At 45.8% G+C, this 19,204-nt stretch overlaps 1 pseudogene; it reads left to right on the plus strand.

Annotated features, from left to right (window-relative positions):
- LOC136835900 (uncharacterized) overlaps positions 1–11,480 on the plus strand; it is a 51,482-nt pseudogene extending 40,002 nt beyond the window's left edge.
- The last annotated feature ends 7,724 nt before the right edge of the window (positions 11,481–19,204 follow it).

Below are 19,204 nucleotides of genomic sequence, written 5' to 3' on the forward strand. Positions count from 1 at the left end.
CAGACAGCGGAAGGGGGCTTACAAGCCTCCAACATCCCAGTCAGGAGCGGAGACGGCCTCTACGAGGCGGCCACCTGCTGCAGACACCATGGAGGAGGATGTTGTCATAAACCTTCAAGAGGCTGACGAGGTGGAGGACATGGCCAGTGACCATAGCCTCTTCAACGACGAGGACGTCGGCCTGGATGACGTCGACTCCGCCGATGATGACGGGAACGACGAAGCTGCTGACGGCACCGCCCCTGGGACTGGAAAAGCGTGCCGAAAGAAGAACCCCTCTGTCATCGTCTCAGACGAAAATGAGAGCCTGGTAGGGGAGTGGTTGGAGCAGGAGGCCGAATTCATTTATAACAAGGGCATGACGGCATACAAGGACAAGGCCAGGGTGTGCAGGGCATTTGAGGAGAAGGGGAGGTCACTGGATCCTCCTGTGTCAGGCCCTGAACTCCGGACCTGGTTCACCTCCCTCAGGACCCGCTTTGGACGCCTCACAGCCGAAAATAGTGGTCGGGGCCCAGCAGACGACTGACGGACCGTGAGAAGTGGATACTGAACATCTTCCACTTCCTCAAGCCCCACATCGTCCGCCAAAAGAAGCCCAAGGTGTTGGGACTTCCGATGGTATGTCTTATTTTATTGTTTCGCTTTTTAGTAAATCGGTGACTGAAACTTTAATGTACAGTTTATTTAATTAATGAAACTACAACCTTGACATTCACAGTACAGTTTATTCGCATTCTCATGGTTCGGACTCACGTTCCGGGTTTCTCTGTGGAACATATCAGCCATCATTGCGGAAAATTCGCCCATTCGCGGTATTTTTCACTGAGAAATAGTCACTAATTACTGTATTTTCATATATTTTTCATGAATAAATGCACTTTTTGTGATAAAACTATTAAAACACTCAGGTATAAGCATTTTTACAGGGTTTTTCTTGGTTTAAGCTATCAAAATGGGCAGTTCTAAGTGTTTTTAGATGGGTTTTAAGCATTCATGGATTTGACCTAGTTGGGGGGTGTGGGGCATTCTGGGGGGTTCAACATTTGCATTCTCTCTACATGTTCCATCTCTTTACAGTCTGCGTCTGCTGCAGCTGCTTGCAGCAACCCTCCTGGCCATGGTCCTGCCCTTTGTGATTCTGCTGGCAGTGCCACTCCAGTCCCCTGCTCGTCCGATGACCGGTCCTCCACCATTGATGATCCTGCACCACAAAGGAAGTCACGGAGGGAGGACAAGGCTGCAAGCGGGGTCCTGGACGTGTTGCTGCAACAAGCAGAGTCAGCTCGGCAAAGGCCTGTGTGTGACCCCAAGCTGACGTACTGGCGGAACGCCCTGGAGGAGCTTGCCGCCGACTGTGCAGATGTGGGGCCCGAGCTGAGGATGGCGCTGAAGGTGGAGTTCATCTCCGCCGTACAGCGCTTTGTGAGGGCTACCAAAGAGGGCATCACGAGGCCGCCACGTCATCTGATGCCCCACACTCAAGCAGAAGCCCTCTGGGATGCTCCGCCTGCGGCCCCAGCTCCCCTTCCTGCTGCTGCTACATATGTGTCACTTGCTACACCTAGTGGTGCCACGGCGCGGCCTCTCAACCTCACGGCGCAACAGGTGGCGATGCTGCACGCGCAGCTGTCTGCACCTGCAGTGGCGTCCACACCCAGGCGACCTCAACGTGTCTTTGCCAACGAGCAGCTTCCTGGAGAACCTCTAGTTTAAGGCAACATTTTTTTTTATGTCTGTTTTGTGTATGGGTCAATGTAAACAAATGTATATATTTTGTATTATTGTATGTTTCCATATAAATATTTCAGCATTAGTATAAGCAATAAACATAATTGAAAAATAAATTTTATTCAATGAACTAAAAACCATTATACTAATAAAATGAAGTAAGAATAATAGCACAATTAAGACATATGCAAACAACTATATAGTTGAAAATTAACTTATAGAAACAGATATCTATTTTTTTGTATTATTGTATGTTTCAATCTATATATCAGCACTAGTATAAACAATAAACATATAATAGAAAAGTAACTTCTATTCAATGAACTACAAACCATGGAAGTAACAAAATGAAATAAGAATAACAAAAATAAGAAGTAAGTGAAGGTATATTATATTAAAATAAAAAATAAAAAAAATATCTGTATTTTCATATTATTAATTTGTTCTTCACTACTGCTTGGTAATGGCCTATATAAAGGTATAAACCATTTCAAAACATTCAAAGTTAAAATCTTCCCACGCCTTGGAGTAATGCACTTAGCCACATTGCAATGCATGTATTTGCTTCTGCGTTAAAAATGTCAGAGTGTATGATCCAGTACTAAAAAAAAAAATATGCAAACAAATATATAGTTGAAAATTAACTTATATAACAAATGTTTATTTTTGGTATTGTATGTTTCAGTGTATATATCATGATTAGTATAAACAATAAACATATAATTGAAAAATAACTTTTATTCAATGAACTAAAAACCATTATACTAATAAAATGAAGTAAGAATAATAGCACAAATAAGACATATGTAAAACAAATAAATGCATAAATGCAAAGGAACAGTAAACTGTACGGATATTAAAAATTTTGGAAGTCGACATACAAAGAGAAATTATTATTATAACAAATATAAATGTATGTTAACAGTAGTTCTCCCGCCAAGTAACGGAACCGCCAGGAGATGAAAAGTAGTCTTTCAGGATGTTGCGTTGTTCCTTGGCATTCCTGGTTGCAGTGCTGCCTCCCACGGTTGGAAGAGCGTCTCCTAGGGGTGGGTCACCCCTCCAGGCACCAGGTATGAAAATCATGTGTGATGGGGTTCTCCTGATCTGCTTCCTGCCTGCGTGGATTTCTTTTTATTGTAAGGTTGTGCAGAACACACGCGGCCAGCACTGCTGACTCTGCACGGTCAGGCTTGATACACATTGACGTGTGGAGTACTCTGAATTTGCTGGCCAGAATCCCGAAGGCATTCTCCACCGTCCGCCGTGCCCTACTTAACCTGTAGTTGTAGATCCGCTCCTCCTTGGACAGGCCTCTTTTGGGGTAGGGCTTCATGAGATAGTTCCGCAGGGGGAAGGCATCATCGCCAAGCAGGAAGTAGTCTACAGGAGCTCCATTTGTTGCATCTGGTAGGGCCTCAGGTTGGGGAAGGTTTGCTTCCTGTTTTGCCAGCATTTCACACAGACGGATCTGGGCAAATACACCACCGTCCGACTCTGACCCAACGGCACCCACGTCCACGTAGAGGAGCTTATATGAAGCGTCAACAATGGCAAGTAGAATCATGGAGAAGAACTTCTTGTAATTGTAGTAATGCGTACCACCAAGGGGAGGGTTACGGAGCCTGATGTGTTTACCGTGTATTGCTCCAGTTACGTGGAGGAAGTTCCACCGTTCCTCAAACCCGCGGGCAACCTGCTTCCAAGCCTCTGGTGTTTGTGGTACCTGCAGTTCCTCATCTCCAAAGGCAGAAACAATGGCCCTGCAGGTCTCGGGTACAATGCAACTTATGGTGTTGTGGGCTACCCGGAATGCGTATTGCAGGCTCTTATATGAGTCACCCGTGGAGAGGAAACGTAGGGTGATAGCCACACGCAGTCCTGGCATAAGGGGTTCCCTCCAGAATGTGCGTTGCTTCTCAATGTAGGGTGTGACACGTTCAACTATTTCACTGAATATGTCTCTGTCAGTTCGCGTAAAATTCCTGTATAGTTCTGGGTTTTCGGTTGCCAGCTCCTCCATCAGGTTGTCATAGTGGCCTAGCTCCACTCCTCTTTGCAAGTACGGCCAAGCCCAAACCCTCCTCGGCCTCCTCTTTTTTTTCTTATTTTCAATTGCAATGTAGGCCCTCAGAGCTTCCACCAATACCATGCAGTGCACATACTCCACAACGGCCTCCATTACGTTTCTTTGTTGTCTGTGTGCTGGTGTTATAAGGGCAACGATGTCCTCAATGTTCTCCATGTTGATTCAGCAGCAGGGGAATACTTCTTGCTACAGGGAGGCGCTGAATGGCACTGCAAACACGTGCACAGCACGGCCCTTTTGTACCTGGCGTATACCCGCCGATGTACGTGGGGATGTTGTGAGGGTGTCGTGAGGTCGTAACGCACAACGTTACACATACGGTATAACGTGCGTGGGTGTTACTTACTCTGCCACGCATTACATGTGGGGTGTGGCCTATTGTCGTGGCAGTTCACGTAAGCATCCCGTCTATCTTGCGCGCAGTGCGAGCCTTAAACACGATTACTCCGCACTTACATTATGGCGCCGTTATGTTGACTTACGGACATCGGCCTTTGACACGTATCCACTTGATCGCGCCGACAAACCCTACAGTATAGCCATACAAACCCTACAGTATAGCCACGTTTCACATGCGTGAACATGCGTGGGCTGATATGTGAATGTGTGAACGGACCTTAAGGGGCATCACTAATTTCTTCCTACTTATGCTGAGTGTTACTTGCCACCTGCGCTTAGAGATTTGAGAGCCGAGTGGGAGGTTACGGCCGTCGTCGATAAGTTCCGCTTCCACGGTGCCCTTGGTGGCCTCCCCTCCGTCCTTTTTTCTCTTCCTGTAGATTCTTCCTTCTCTCTCCTTCGCCCTCTTCGCTCGCTTGTCGGGCGATGACCGGGGGCGGGGGGGGAGCGATCGAGCGACCTCGTCTAGAGTACCTCCTCCCGCTGCGTAGGGCTGTTCCCCTTGTAGCGGGAGGAGCCTCCCTCTACTAATCATCTTTGTTGTTCTTTCAGGTTGACAGTGAGCATCGCAGACACAGCAGTAGTTGGCTGGATATATCAAGAATATCTTGCATGAAGCAGTCCCGACATTCATTCAGTGTTGCTTCGGGATCGACCACAATACCTGATTAGATGACATATTTCCACGTCGGGATCGCTCTGTCTCTGTTCCCGCCGATGTAGATCGATCGCTGTCATTGCTGGTTTTCATGTATGCTGTTGCAATGCTTCCTGCGTATGTGTGGTCCATCTGCTCCTGCTGTTCCCTGTGTTATGCTCTTGTCAACTCGACGACAGTATCTAGGCTGCTCTCCTGGTCTCCTGCCGCAGCCACCCTGATCGCTCCTGTCGCTGCTGGTGACTTTCAAATGACATTCTGTCCGTTGCAGTAGCTCCTGCCTTCCGAACCACTAACGTAGCTCCTGCATCGGATGTCCTGATCGTGCCCGCTTCTTCTCCTAGTGATTGTGCCCGGGGTCGCTTCCGTTGTGTTCCTGCCATCTGCCCTGGAGGTTACGATGTCTGCCATCCTGTAGAAGATGTTGGCGTGAAAGGGACGGAAGTCGCCTTGTGGAAGTGACGTTCCTGGCCATTGCATAGCTCCTGCTCTCCGAACCTTTGCCGTAGCTCCTGCATCGGCTGTCCTGATCATTCCTGCTGCTTCTGGCGGTCGTGCCCGGGACCGCTTCCATGCGTTCCTGCCAGCTGTCCCTGTAGAAATAGTTGATTGGAGAATGGTAATTTCATTCGTGGGAGAATAGTCGAATTGACTAGTTCGTTTGGTTCTTACTTTTTGTCCCCATTTTTGGTGTTCGTTTATGGACGGAAAGTAAACTGAATGATTGCCGTTTGTTAATATAAAATGTAAATTCTTAACTTTCCCCTTCCTGTATTCTAATTGAATTAATTAATTTAATGTTAAATGTATTCCTTATAAGGAAACAGTTTTGTTTTCCCGTCTTTTATTTTTCAACGTTGTTCGAGAGTTTCCGACAAAGTGAAAGAAAACGGAGTTGTTGGCGGTTTTGGTCCGACAAGGAGTCTTCAGTCTTGCGGTACCAGTCGGAAAAAAGAACGGGTGTTCTTTCTCTTAAAGAGTGAATTTAAGGATTTTAAAATTCGAAGAATAAGAAGAAATTGTTCTTGAAGATGGTGCAGGTAAGTTGAAAGATAAAGACTTGCCTAAAATTGATTTGAGTTAGATAATTCTAACATCCCAGAGGTTACGATGTCTGCCATCCTGTAGAAGATGTCGGCGTGAAGATGTAGGAAGTCGTCCTGTTGAGGTGATGTCCCTGGCCGTTGCAGTAGCTCCTGCCTTCCGAATTGCTGCCGTAGCTCCTGCATCGGCTGTCCTGATCATGCTTCTCCTGGTGGTGGTGTCCTGGCTGCGTCCGTTGTGTTCCTGCCGGACTACCCTGGAGGTTATGATGTTTCGTGTCCACCATCCTGTAGAAGATATCAGAGTGGAGGTGAAGGAAGCCGTCCTGTGTAAGTAGCCGCCGTCTTCTTCATCTTATCTTCGATTTCGTCTTCTGCTGCGTCTTCCCTTCCTCTTCCGAGGTCCAAGGGGGTCCCGAGAATCGGACAGACCTCCATCAGCCGGAGGAAAGGAATGCTGTTTCTTCCCCTTGATGCCCTTGGACGTCTAGGGACTGCCTCCTTCCGAGGAGGCAGTGGGTCTCTCGTTGGCTCTTCGCGACCTTCAGGTTAGAAAACCGATTCGCATAGCCCTGGGTTTTGTGTTTCGGAAACCGCGGGCGCGCAGACCTCAGTTTGCGATCCCATTCCCGAGTCTTAGAGGTTCCGCCTCTAAGATGGGGGCTGCTTCGGGCGCTCGTTCGCGAGCCGCTTCAAGTGCTTGAGATTCTATGGAATATCGAGTATCCCGATCTGGTCTGGAGAGATTTTCCTGGGCCCATTTCGGGAGCAGTGCGAGAGAAAGGGCCGAGGCACCCAGGTGTCTTGGTTCCTCTTCCTGCCAGCACCGCAAGCGCTCCCCGAGTGTTTGCCAGTGCTCGGTCGGGTTCCCAGCCTGGTGTCTCGATCCTCTCGGTTCGAACACCAGAAGAAGCAGGGAAGAGATTCTCTTTGGGAGTCCTGCGGGACTTCTAAGGGACTGACTCTCTTCCGGGAGACAAATTTCTCTCGTTGACCAATTCGCATTCTCCCGTGGGATCTTGCGTTTCGGGGGCCGCGAGAGCGTGGCCTCTCGAGGCCACACCCTCGTTGCCAGTCTTGGAGGTCTGCGTCTAAGACTGGTTCTGTGCTTGGCTCTTTCGATCTATTAGGAAACGAAGCAGCTGCTCCCGATTTTTGGAAGTCTCGTGGGTAGCTCGAATTCTATGAATCACGAGCACTCTCCTTACAAGAGGCACAGGACGAGAGAAAGTGCAGAGACACCCAGGTGTCTGGTTACCGGGACACCCAGGTGTAGGTGTGCCGCGATGCCAGGTGTCTCGATACTGCCCGCCAGCTGCTTCGGTTGCTCGGGTGGGCTTCGTTCTTGTGTCTCGAACTTTCGGGTTCGAGCATGCAAGATAGCAGACACAGAATTCCCCTTTGAACCTTCTTCTCGAGGGGCCTCGGCCTCAAAGGAGTTTAGAGTTCGGGAAACTAGCAATTGTTCACAGCAGACGAGTCCAGCCTGCCCAGTTATGATTGTGTTCGCGCAATTGGCTCGGCTCGGCCCCCGGTCGCACTTATGAGATTGGCTCGGCTCGACTCGGCTTGCCAGACTGGCTCGGCTCGACTCGACTCGGCTTGCCAGACTGGCTTGGCTCGGCTCGGCTTGGCTCGCCCCGCCTGCCTCCCAGTCCGCCGCATACCGACCAGCTGGATCGCGTTTGCGTGATCGGCTCGGCTCGGGCCTACTCGGTTTTTTCTGATTCGGGTTCTTGGCGATGTTCGAGTGAACTTTTTTGCTCTTCCCAGGAAAGTGCTTTGCCACGGCACAAGTGCTCTTCCTTCCCCGTGTGGCAGTAATCTCCTTCGGTTGATTATCGCTCACAGTCCGCCTCTCCTGCTTATCATACTGGCAGGACAGGTAGGGATACTCTTTTCTCCTCACCTGTTCTCTTCTCTCGGTTGTTCCGAGAGGCGCGAGATGGACAGAGAGAGCTCCGACGAAATTTTCTTTCGGAGTTCGGCTGCCTGGCGTGTTTTGGGTATCGGTCCCCCGGTTCTCTCGTATTATAACCAGGTAGCCGAGGAGGGTTTTATGGGATCTGTCAAGGTCTCCCTCCAAGAGGAGAGGTACAGGAGTTTTCACGCATCGGAAACAGCGAGGGTCTTCCTCTTCAAGTTACGATCGCCCCCGTATTCTCGCGGAACTTCGCACCGATTCGTCGGCGCGAGGATCCCCGGGACAGGACCGCGGCACCCCCAATGAATAACCTTCATCACTCACAACCCTTGCAGTTTCCGAGGGGCTGAGAGTGTCAGGGACCGCCGTGGTCCTGGCTTCCGAGAGCGTTCTCGACCTGATGAATTCTTTTCTTCGAAGGAGTTAATTCAGGTCGAGACACCAAGCTTCCACCCCTGCCTTGACAGAATATGAATTCTTCTTGCCTCGGAGGGTCTTGCCGACTGCAGTTTTTGGGCAATTCTGGTGCTAAGAAGAAGGACTTTGTCCCATTCGGATCTCGGTTTCGTAAGTCCCGAGTTGGCTCGACCCTTGGGAACGAACCTTTACTTGGTTCTGCCTTTCTCTTTCAGAGATTTGCCAGATACCCCGGTAATCAAGGTTCCCACCAGGGCACTGACTTGTCCTTTGGACAATAGCCAAGAACTTTGGGTCTTAGTCATCTCAACTCGACCTTGAGTTCAAGCCAGCCCCCCTCAACTCCTTAGCTCGCTCATTAATTCGAATAACGTCATATCTCAAAAATCGAGAATTTTGAGTTGAGTACACCATCATATTCCTCAAAATGCAAGCTTTTTAACTGTGTAAATGTCATATCTCTACTTGAAAAATTACCCGAATGGTGGCGCTAAATGTCTTCATTGCACCAGACCAATAGCGCAATAGTTTAGTGGTAACACTGTCTCATCTTTGTTGTGCTTCGACCCTCACAGGGGAATGGGTGTGCGAGCTTATTCCTGAAGTGACATATGTCTTGATGTGCCCATCTTGAAGCGAATGTAAGTATCTTTTGTAAAGGATTATTTAGTGTTACAGTGTATTATTCTAGTCTTAATACAATATTCATTTGAGACGTACTTAGCTGCTTTGGAAACTATTTCAAAATGATACAACATGCAACTGAAAATGCAGATACCCTTGTTGGGTGTAAACAAAATGATACATTCTGCAACTGAAAATGCGGACACTCTTGTTGGTTATCTGTAGATGTGTCATTATTGTCACAAAATTAGGATGTAAAGGTGCCTTTTGATTGAACTTTAGGTAGAAATGGGTCGTTTTAAATCTGAAGTATGAAGACGTGTGAAATAATTCATTAAAATTATTTTGAATTATGACACTATAGCCACTAACATTCAACCAATCTAGCAAAGATGTGCCGATTGGCTGAAAACTATTAGTTTGTTTTTGCAGATATTGCCCACTCCATCTGTGTTCAATAAAATTAATGGACGCGGGGAAAAATTTCTGAAGTTAGCTCTAGCGAAGAATAGCCATGGCATAGGCCTAAAGCTAATTTCCAACGATGCTGACACAGGTAATTTGTGATTAATCTATGAGTATTAAGTCGTAAATATTTGCTGCTTTAATCCTATCTGGTGTATTATTTTTGAACTCATAACAAGCTCACTTTGTATCCTGTTACAACTGAATTCCTCATTGAAAAATACTTGTGATTTTTGTGTGCTATCCTGATTTTTTTGTTTCTCTCCCTGCAATGGCCTCCATAGCTGTTCTCAAAATTATTTCATTTATTTCTGCCACTACGTTTGAGAGCAGATATTATGAATATTTTTGCACATGAATATATTAGAAAATGGTACTTCTCGCATGTTATTAAAAATATTTCTTCCCTACCACTTCTAGGCTTTGGAACAATCTTCCTGCAGGTGTTTTTCCTGATACTTATAATCTTTCTTCCTTCAAGAGACAGGTCTATCATCACCTAAAGTCTTGAGTCCCTTTGTTTTTCTCTTTTTTCACAACCATGGGCTAGATGAAAGCCAGGAGCTTATCCCATCAGTTTACAGCTTAAAAAAAAAAAATTAAATCACAACTTGATAATAAGGAAATTTGAATATATTTGATTTCAACTGATAACACGCCCCACAGACAGAGCAAGAAAACCAGATCTAAATAGGGTTAAAAAATTCTCTTGCTAACTTCTTTGTTTCAAATTGTTAGCATCTGTGAATTTTTCCACGCATTAAAAAATATATATATATATTCTCATGCTAACTTCTTTATTTCCATTTTTTAGGATCGTTACAAGAAAGAGCCAGTGACTCTTTGCAAAGGCAGAGTAAGAACATGGATGAGGACTCTCACACCTCTTTGGAAGGAGAACCATCTACTTCTAAAGCCCACATAAACTTAGTTTCTAATGAAGAACATTTTACCACTTCTGATTTGGGCGAGAACTACTACGTTGATTCTAATGTTCAATTGCCTAAGGACACGTCTGATGACGAATCAAGCAGTTCTTCCTCAGAATCAAGCAGTTCTTCCTCAGAATCAAGCACTTCCTCCTCTGCTTTAGTGGATTCAGACGATTCTGTTAAAGACAAAGATTATGTTCCCGAGCCAGAATTATTGGGTACTACAGAAAAAGACCAGAGTAATGATAGTGATGAATATTCAGAAGATCAAAGTGGTACAGAAGGCATCTTCAATAGTCCAGCGAAGAAACAAGGTTTTAAAGAAAGAGAAACCCACAAACATGGTACAGAAATGCACAGAAAAACTTAGAAATGAAGGAAAATCTTACAAGATGGCGTCCAAGAATCACCGGGAGAGACCTACAAGAGCAATGAAGCCTCCTTGCACTGAAAAAATGTAGGCTTAAGTGCTTTTCAACCTTTTCAAATGAAGAGAGAGAAACCATATTTAGTGATTATTGGCAATTAGGATCTTTAGAGAAGCAACGATTATTCATATTAAATTGCATGGAACAAATCGAGCCCTCTCTTACAGATATATTCGTGTTGGTGGAAAGCGACCTCCAAGGAACCTGAATAATGCTTTTTCTTCAATGTTGATGGTGAAAAAAAAAGAGAGTTTGCAAATTATTTTTCAAAAATACTTTAGATATCAACGACAGGCCTATTCGCACAGTACAAGAGAAAAGGGCAAAGTGGTAGGAGTCCTTATGGAGCCTGAAAAAGAGGACAGCACACCAAGACTAAAGGTCTCGACCAATCTACTGTGGACAAAGTACGACAACACATCGATTCCATCCCAAGAATAGAAAGCCACTACATGAGAGCAAATACATCGAGAGAATTCATAGATGGCAGCAAAACAGTTGCAGAACTTCATAGAGACTATGTGAACATTTGTCAAGAAGAAAAAGTTGAATATGTAAATTATGCCTACTACTATAACATATTCAAAAATGAATACAATATTTCATTTTTCAGCCTAAAAAGACCAATGTGATACCTGTGAGGCGTTTCATAATGCAACCGATGCTGAGAAACAGAGTTTGAAAGAAAATTATGACCAACATCACTTAGAGAAGCAGCTCTCCAGAAACGAAAAAAATGTGGACAAAACAACTACTCCATCTACCCATGCTGTCGCAGTGATGTATGACCTACAAGCAGTCTTCTCTCTTCCCAAAGGAGAAGTTTCTCACTTCTACTATACATCAAAGCTCAACGTTCTGAACTTCACTATCTATGATTTAAAGTCCAATGAATGTTATTGCTATGTGTGGGACGAATCAAATGGTCAGAGGCGTGAATGAATTGGGTAGCTGTGTACTAGATTTCATGAAAAAATGCTCAGAAAAGGGAATTACTGATATAACATTCTATTCTGATAATTGTGGTGGCCAGCAGAAAAACAAATTCATGCTCTCATTGTACCTATACGCAGTCAACTTCTTGAATATTAAATCTGTTACTCACAAGTACTTGATTCGAGGGCACACACAGAATGAGGGCGATTCTGCCCATTCGCTCATTGAACGAAATATGAAAAGGCTTTGAAAAAGTGGGCCAATTTTCCTGCCTGAAACTTTCATTACCGGAATCAGAACAGCAAAAAGAGGGGAGAACCATTCAAAGTAAAAGAAATGACCTTTGAAGATTTCCTTGACATAAAACTGATTGCAACAGATTTGGGTTCTTTGAACATGAAAGGCATCAAGATGAACCAGATTAAAGCTTTGAAATTATCAAGCGAGTCACCCTGCTCAGTTTTCTGCAAAAACTCTTATCAGAAGGATTTTCATGAAGTGATTGTACTTAAAAAAGAAGAAGAGTGACGGTGTGACACTGATACCTTGTTACAATTCGAAGCCTGGAATATCCCAAGCCAAGAAAGATGGCTTAATGAAATTGTGCACTGAGAATCTGATCCTAAACAGTACAAGCCCTTCTATGAAAACCTTTAGAACATCTACTTATTTGTTTCTTTCATTAGATACTTCTGTTACAATGCATTTTTGTCTGTTCAACTATTTTAGTCTAAGAAACGTTCACCAAAAGCATAAAATTGCCAAAGGTAATAATTAAACAGGTAGCTAAAAACTTTATGAGATGTTATTTCACATCGCTTATGTTTTTTCTATGTTCATGGATGGGAATTATTATTTTCTTTCTTTCACAGATACATGAATAAACATTTATGTTTGCTCTTTTTTCTATCTATAATGTTGCTATTTCCAAGACTTAGTTCTAGTCTAATAAAGGTCTCGTTGAGGCTTAAAATGACCAAAGTTATTTCTTATGTTTGTAAAGTCACCAATTCGGCGCCAGGATAGTGTTTCGGCGGCGCCATTAATTAAGTCTCCGCTGAGCTTGTTTTCTTTGGTGACTTCCCGTTTTCTTCAAGCTCAATTAGTCACGCCTAAAACGTGCCAGGTCACGCATTTTAATCATTTTTACTTTATGGTATTTATACGAATGTCACACATTGTGTATCACATGTTTCTTCATTCACAGGCATCAAGACTGTATCTATATTGTAGCTCTGTATGTTTTGTATTGTAATTTGTACTCGTTCACTGCATATTATTGTTTATTGTTTCGACCTCAGGTCACAGTCAATTCCATTGTCTCTCACGGCCCGGCGTCAGTCGGCCGCAATATAAGCTGCCTGGATCTGTAATAAAGTAGCAGTAACCTTTACCTGCTCGTTTCTTTGACATCTTACAGTGGTGACCCCCGGAGTATCCCGGAGCCATTAGCGGACTCACACGGCGACTCAGTCTTGGCTCCAGGGAGAGCTCGTGACGGATGATCGCCACTCCCCATCTCTGCAGAGGCTCCGCGACGTGGCCGGCAAGTTCGCCCCTTGCAGGCGCTCATACATCGACAAAGCAACCACCTTCATGCCGCCACAGCTGTCATCCGCCACCCACGTCTTCGTCAGAGTCGACGCCGTCCGTCCACCACTAACTAAGCCCTACAGGGGACCCTTCCGCGTGCTGGAGCGGAACAGCAAGGCGTTCGGCTGGCACTCCCAGGCAAACGACTGGGTTTCCATAGACCGGCTAAAGCCCGCCTTCCTGTCGGAGAGTCCCGGCAGCGACGCAGCACCCCTTCGCCCAAACGCACTCCAGCACGCCCTCACCCCGAGGGCGCGCCGCCCCAGGAAGGGACCGCCCAAACAGCAGCCTCACAGGCGGGGAGCCCCCTCAGTTATCTTCAAGAAGCGCGGCACCCTTCAGCGTCCCACCAGGTACAGGGATTAATCAGACGCGTCCCTCGTCTTGGGGAGTATTTGTAAAGTCACCAATTCGGCGCCAGGATAGTGTTCGGCGGCGCCATTAATTAAGTCTCCGCTGAGCTTGTTTTCTTTGGTGACTTCCCGTTTTCTTCAAGCTCAATTAGTCACGCCTAAAACGTGCCAGGTCACGCATTTTAATCATTTTTACTTTATGGTATTTATACGAATGTCACACATTGTGTATCACATGTTTCTTCATTCACAGGCATCAAGACTGTATCTATATTGTAGCTCTGTATGTTTTGTATTGTAATTTGTACTGCGTTCACTGCATATTATTGTTTATTGTTTCGACCTCAGGTCACAGTCAATTCCATTGTCTCTCACGGCCCGGCGTCAGTCGGCCGCAATATAAGCTGCCTGGATCTGTAATAAAGTAGCAGTAACCTTTACCTGCTCGTTTCTTTGACACCTTACAGTGGTGACCCCGGAGTATCCGGAGCCATTAGTGGACTCACGGCGACTCAGTCTTGGCTCCAGGGAGAGCTCGTGACGGATGATCGCCACTCCCCATCTCTGCAGAGGCTCCAGCGGCGTGGCGGCAAGTTCGCCTTGCAGGCGCTCATACATCGACAAAGCAACCACCTTCATGCCGCCACAGCTGTCATCCGCCACCCACGTCTTCGTCAGAGTCGGCGCCGTCCGTCCACCACTAACTAAGCCCTACAGGGGACCCTTCCCGCGTGCTGGAGCGGAACAGCAAGCGTTCGGCTGGCACTCCCAGGCAAAGAACGACTGGGTTTCCATAGACCGGCTAAAGCCCGCCTTCCTGTCGGAGAGTCCCGGCAGCGACGCAGCACCCCTTCCGCCCAAACGCACTCCAGCACGCCCTCACCCCCGCAGGCGCGGCCGCCCCAGGAAGGGACTGCCCAAACAGCAGCCTCACAGGCGGGAGCCCCCTCAGTTATCTTCAAGAAGCCGCGGCACCCTTCAGCGTCCCACCAGGTACAGGGATTAATCAGACGCGTCCCCTCGTCTTGGGAGTATTTGTAAAGTCACCAATTCGGCGCCAGGATAGTGTTTTTGGCGCCATTAATTAAGTCTCCGCTGAGCTTGTTTTCTTTGGTGACTTCCCGTTTTCTTCAAGCTCAATTAGTCACGCCTAAAACGTGCCAGGTCACGCATTTTAATCATTTTTACTTTATGGTATTTATACGAATGTCACACATTGTGTATCACATGTTTCTTCATTCACAGGCATCAAGACTGTATCTATATTGTAGCTCTGTATGTTTTGTATTGTAATTTGTACTCGTTCACTGCATATTATTGTTTATTGTTTCGACCTCAGGTCACAGTCAATTCCATTGTCTCTCACGGCCCGGCGTCAGTCGGCCGCAATATAAGCTGCCTGGATCTGTAATAAAGTAGCAGTAACCTTTACCTGCTCGTTTCTTTGACACCTTACATGTTTTTGTCTCTGCTTATAAATGAGAATTATTTTTTTATTCAAGAGATGCTGATTATTTTGCTATGTTTTACAGAATAAATCTGAAAGTTTATTCAGCGTTTTTCTTGTCCTTATCATTTGCTAACTACAATGAAGGAGCGTCATTTTATTCACTTTACTAAAAATCCTTCCTTTAAAACACAATAGTTTTGTAGATATAACGTATTATTTGTTGTTATTATCAACTTTGTCTTTAGTTTTGGATTCATAACGTCACAAGTTCGTATCATGTTTATTAAAACTGCTATAATAATATTTAAATTTGAAAAAATTAAGTCTAGACTGCCTTAGTTCTCTTCACTAACAAATTTTGCATCAAATAAGTCAATACAGAGTTTTTCAATCGCTGGCGAATATTTGTAATCATGTGTCAAAAGGTAAATACCTCTCTAGTGAAAAATGAGGATTTTTGAGATATGACATTATTCGAATTAATGAGCGAGCTAAGAAATCCTAGGCTTCAGAAGAAGATTGCAACTGCTGATGCCTGGACGAAATGATACTTATCGAGTCTCTGGAACTGGCAGCGATATTGCCGAGACCTGGGAATGGATCCCTTCAGGAGAAGTATCTATTTCCCTTAGGTCTCGGCAATTCTTTCCATCGAACTTTCATCCCACCACCTCTCCCGTGCTCCTGATTCGGGAAATGCCAGCCGGCTAGAGCTAATTGCCTTGGTACCCTGTCATCTTGCAGAAGCTTCCCCATGGTGGAAAATGGAAGTCTGCTTCCTTTTCCCCGTTCCTTCCTCTTTGATGTATGAGGAAAGAGTTAGGCTAATGCTTGATTGAAGGAACCTTCGAATATGCTTGCATATTCCCCTCACATCTTGTGTCTACTTACGGATTCACAGATTGAGGAATAGGCGCACGCTGGTAAGACCTTGTCTTGAATTTGTGTGACTGAGACGATTAGTACCTTCTCGTCACCGTCCTGGGCTCAGGGCAGCCTTTTGGCCGTCCGAGAATTCAGGATGGGTTTTGCGGCTCTCACTGGTTTCGTTGAACAACAAAACCACAGTAGTGGCATTTGTCGACAAACAGGAGGCAATCGTTTTTTCCCCTGTTTCATCTCGACGTTTGAAGGTACTCGAGTGTTGTTCTATTGCACACTCGACAGCTCAATTAACCAGATGCATTCCTGGTGGGGATGTACAGTATTGGTAGGCAAGCCTGGCCTTGGGTTTGAGTGATCGGGACGGAACATGCTGCTCACTCTTTCTTCATGAAGATTCATGCAGAGACTGCTGGACTGAGAAATCCCTACCGTCCTTCTGTTGCCTCCCTGCACACAATTCGGTAGTGTTTTCTCGCTCCTTCATACCAGACCAGGGGCCGCTCTGTTGAGGCATGCTGTCTTTTGGTGAAAACTCGATATCGACGTTTTTTCCCTCTGTATTTGTCCGTTTCGCTAGGGGTTCATGAACATTGCTCACCCGAGTTACAGACAAATACTTGAAGAGTTCGCCTTCATCCGACCTGATTGCCGAGGCATCGAGAAGAATTCCGCTTGACCCATCCTCCTGTGCAGCTACACAAGAAGCGGTTCTTGAGGCAGTACATCCCTGTGTGTTCAGGACTGGGAGACTTTCCAGCTTTCCTTGCAAGCACAGGCTTTCTCGCCGAGCGGCAACGGATATAGCTGGATATCCCTTGAAGTCCTCTGCAACACTGTCCCAGGGACTGGATCCGTCTTCGCTGGTGGTGTCGTTGTCAGAACTTCTTCTCGGGTCAGAGTCGCTCATCAAGTCTGGACTTCCTCGTCTTCTCCGCCAAGGGCTGCTTCTCTCCCTTTCATTTGTGAAGAACGTAGGCCCTTGCGACCTAGTCTTCTATCTGAAGTAGCCTTCGTCTCCTCAGTCGAGAGTTAGCTACGGACAAGAAGCTTCTTCAGTCATGCTCTCCCAGGGAACTGTTTCCTGGGTGGCATGCGACTCTCGTTTAGGGTTCCCGTCCGTGCTCTGCACTCGCCCTACGAGAGTCGGCAGATAGAGATATGCCCTCTTAGGTCCATCTCTCATCTTACCCTGGCCTTGGCGTAGAAGATGGAAGAACAGGGATGGGGATCATACCTCGACTCCTTCTGGGATGTCGTAGGTGGACTCCGAATCCATTGGCATCAACTGTCGGGTTCGAGTCCTTGTTCCCCTCCTCCTAGGACTTTGTATCGATGATCCAGATCATTCGTTACTGTGTCCTATTGGGAGCTGTGGTACTTTCCGAAAGGTTCGACATTTCCTAACCTGGATGTCGTCAACGTTTTCACTGGTACTGTCTCTCCCAAGGAAGAAGTGTCTAAGGACACATCTTCCTGCTGACTTCGTGAAGCGATCAAGGAGGTACTTGGCAGCTGACGACGACGATACCAGTACCTTTCACCCGAGAGCTCACGAAGTCAATGGCTTGGTCCATCCCTCGCATTCCGGAAGAATATGTCGGTACCACAGGAGCTGAAGGCGGGTGTGTGGTCCCAACAGACTACCTTCACCTCCTTCTACCTCTGGGATGTTGCACACAAGTCCTTGGACTTTTTCCTTGGGTCCTGTGGTGGCTGCTCAACAAGTTGTGTAGCTTATCCAGCTCCCCTAACGGGACAGGTTGCATCTCGCCTATGTTGTACGGTTGTGATTGGGAGATTGAATGTTGAGTGACTGGCCTCTCTTCTTTCTCCCCATCCTGGCTCTCTTCCCACGGGCAGGGAGCGGACATGCCGTTACACGCTGGACTGGGCAATCGAGGCAGATAAGCACATAACGGGAGCTCCCGTTCTATTTCCGTTCAGGTTAATAGAAGCAACCCCACTCCTTCCTCTTGCAAGGGAAGGAAGGAGACCATGACTATGAGACAAACCCAATGATTGTATTTGCCTTATTGTCATCCGACGTCAAATTCTTCCTAGCCTACTTTGCATGAACTGACGTTTCCTCTTTCATGCAAAGGGACCCAGAAGTCTGACAACTGATCCTGCGTTTCTTACAACCCGATCTTTTGTCAGAGGCAGTTTTTCCCTTAATCGCTCTCACGACCAGGAAGGGAAGACAAGGTGGTGAACTCCAGTCAGTTCAGAGAGACTATCAGATTCCTCCCTCCAATCAGTGAGTCTCCTAATGTAAAGGACCGAGGGTTTGTATATTGTGTCAGAACAAATAACAATTTTTAAAAGTAAATTGTACTTTTCCTAACTATACAAACCCGAGGTCCTTTACACTTTATGCCCACCTCATGCCACCCCTCAATCTGTACCTGGGCCGAAAGGCAAACTGGAATGTTTACATCCGGGCAGGCAGGTATCCCCGCCTACCTGGAGGTAGTTACTGCCTAACCACCTTGCTCAACAGTTTAACGGCCGTTTCCAGCCTACACCTGAAAGTAATCCCTAATGTAAAGGACCTCGGGTTTGTATAGTTAGGAAAAATACAATTTACTTTTAAAAACTGTTATTTTTCAGAACTGGGACATTACTAAGAGACTTAGTTTAAGTTCATGTGGACAAATTTGTACTTACCAGTCATCGTTTGAATATAACAACAAACCTTTCATTATATTTATAAGTACTGTACAGTATATGCATTACTTAAAAGTTTCTTAATTCTGATCACTTTTTGGTATTGGTTCAAATGATTTTGGAAATGGAGACATTATCTAAGACACTTACAACTTAATTTGCACATATTTGTACTGATCAATCATTATTGCTTTAATTTTAAAGCGAAAACTTCGTTATATACTGCGTAATTCCATTTTATACTGAATTTCTAAGGTTAAGTGACTGACATAGTTTCTTCAAGTTACCACCAGATACCTACCTCTGTGTCTGAAGTTCTCTTACAAGTCTTGTGCCCTGCTCAAGTGACTGAAGTTATTAGCAGGTTGTATTGAAAGCATCATTCATTTATTTCAAACTGTGTGTGAATATAAAGCTGCCTAACTTGATATTTACGTGGGAAAACAGTTACTACATATATCCTCTTTGTTCCTTCCATGATGATTTTAGACAGATCATAGGAATCCAGAATCCTTGATGGCGGACATGACAGCTCCTTGGGTGGCTACTCGGGGGCAGAAGTTGGAAGAATTTCAATAAAGAATATTTATGGTGTTTACAAATGGCTGTT

This window comes from Macrobrachium rosenbergii, chromosome 55 (genome assembly GCF_040412425.1).
Source record: "Macrobrachium rosenbergii isolate ZJJX-2024 chromosome 55, ASM4041242v1, whole genome shotgun sequence".
Lineage (NCBI taxonomy): Eukaryota > Metazoa > Arthropoda > Malacostraca > Decapoda > Palaemonidae > Macrobrachium > Macrobrachium rosenbergii.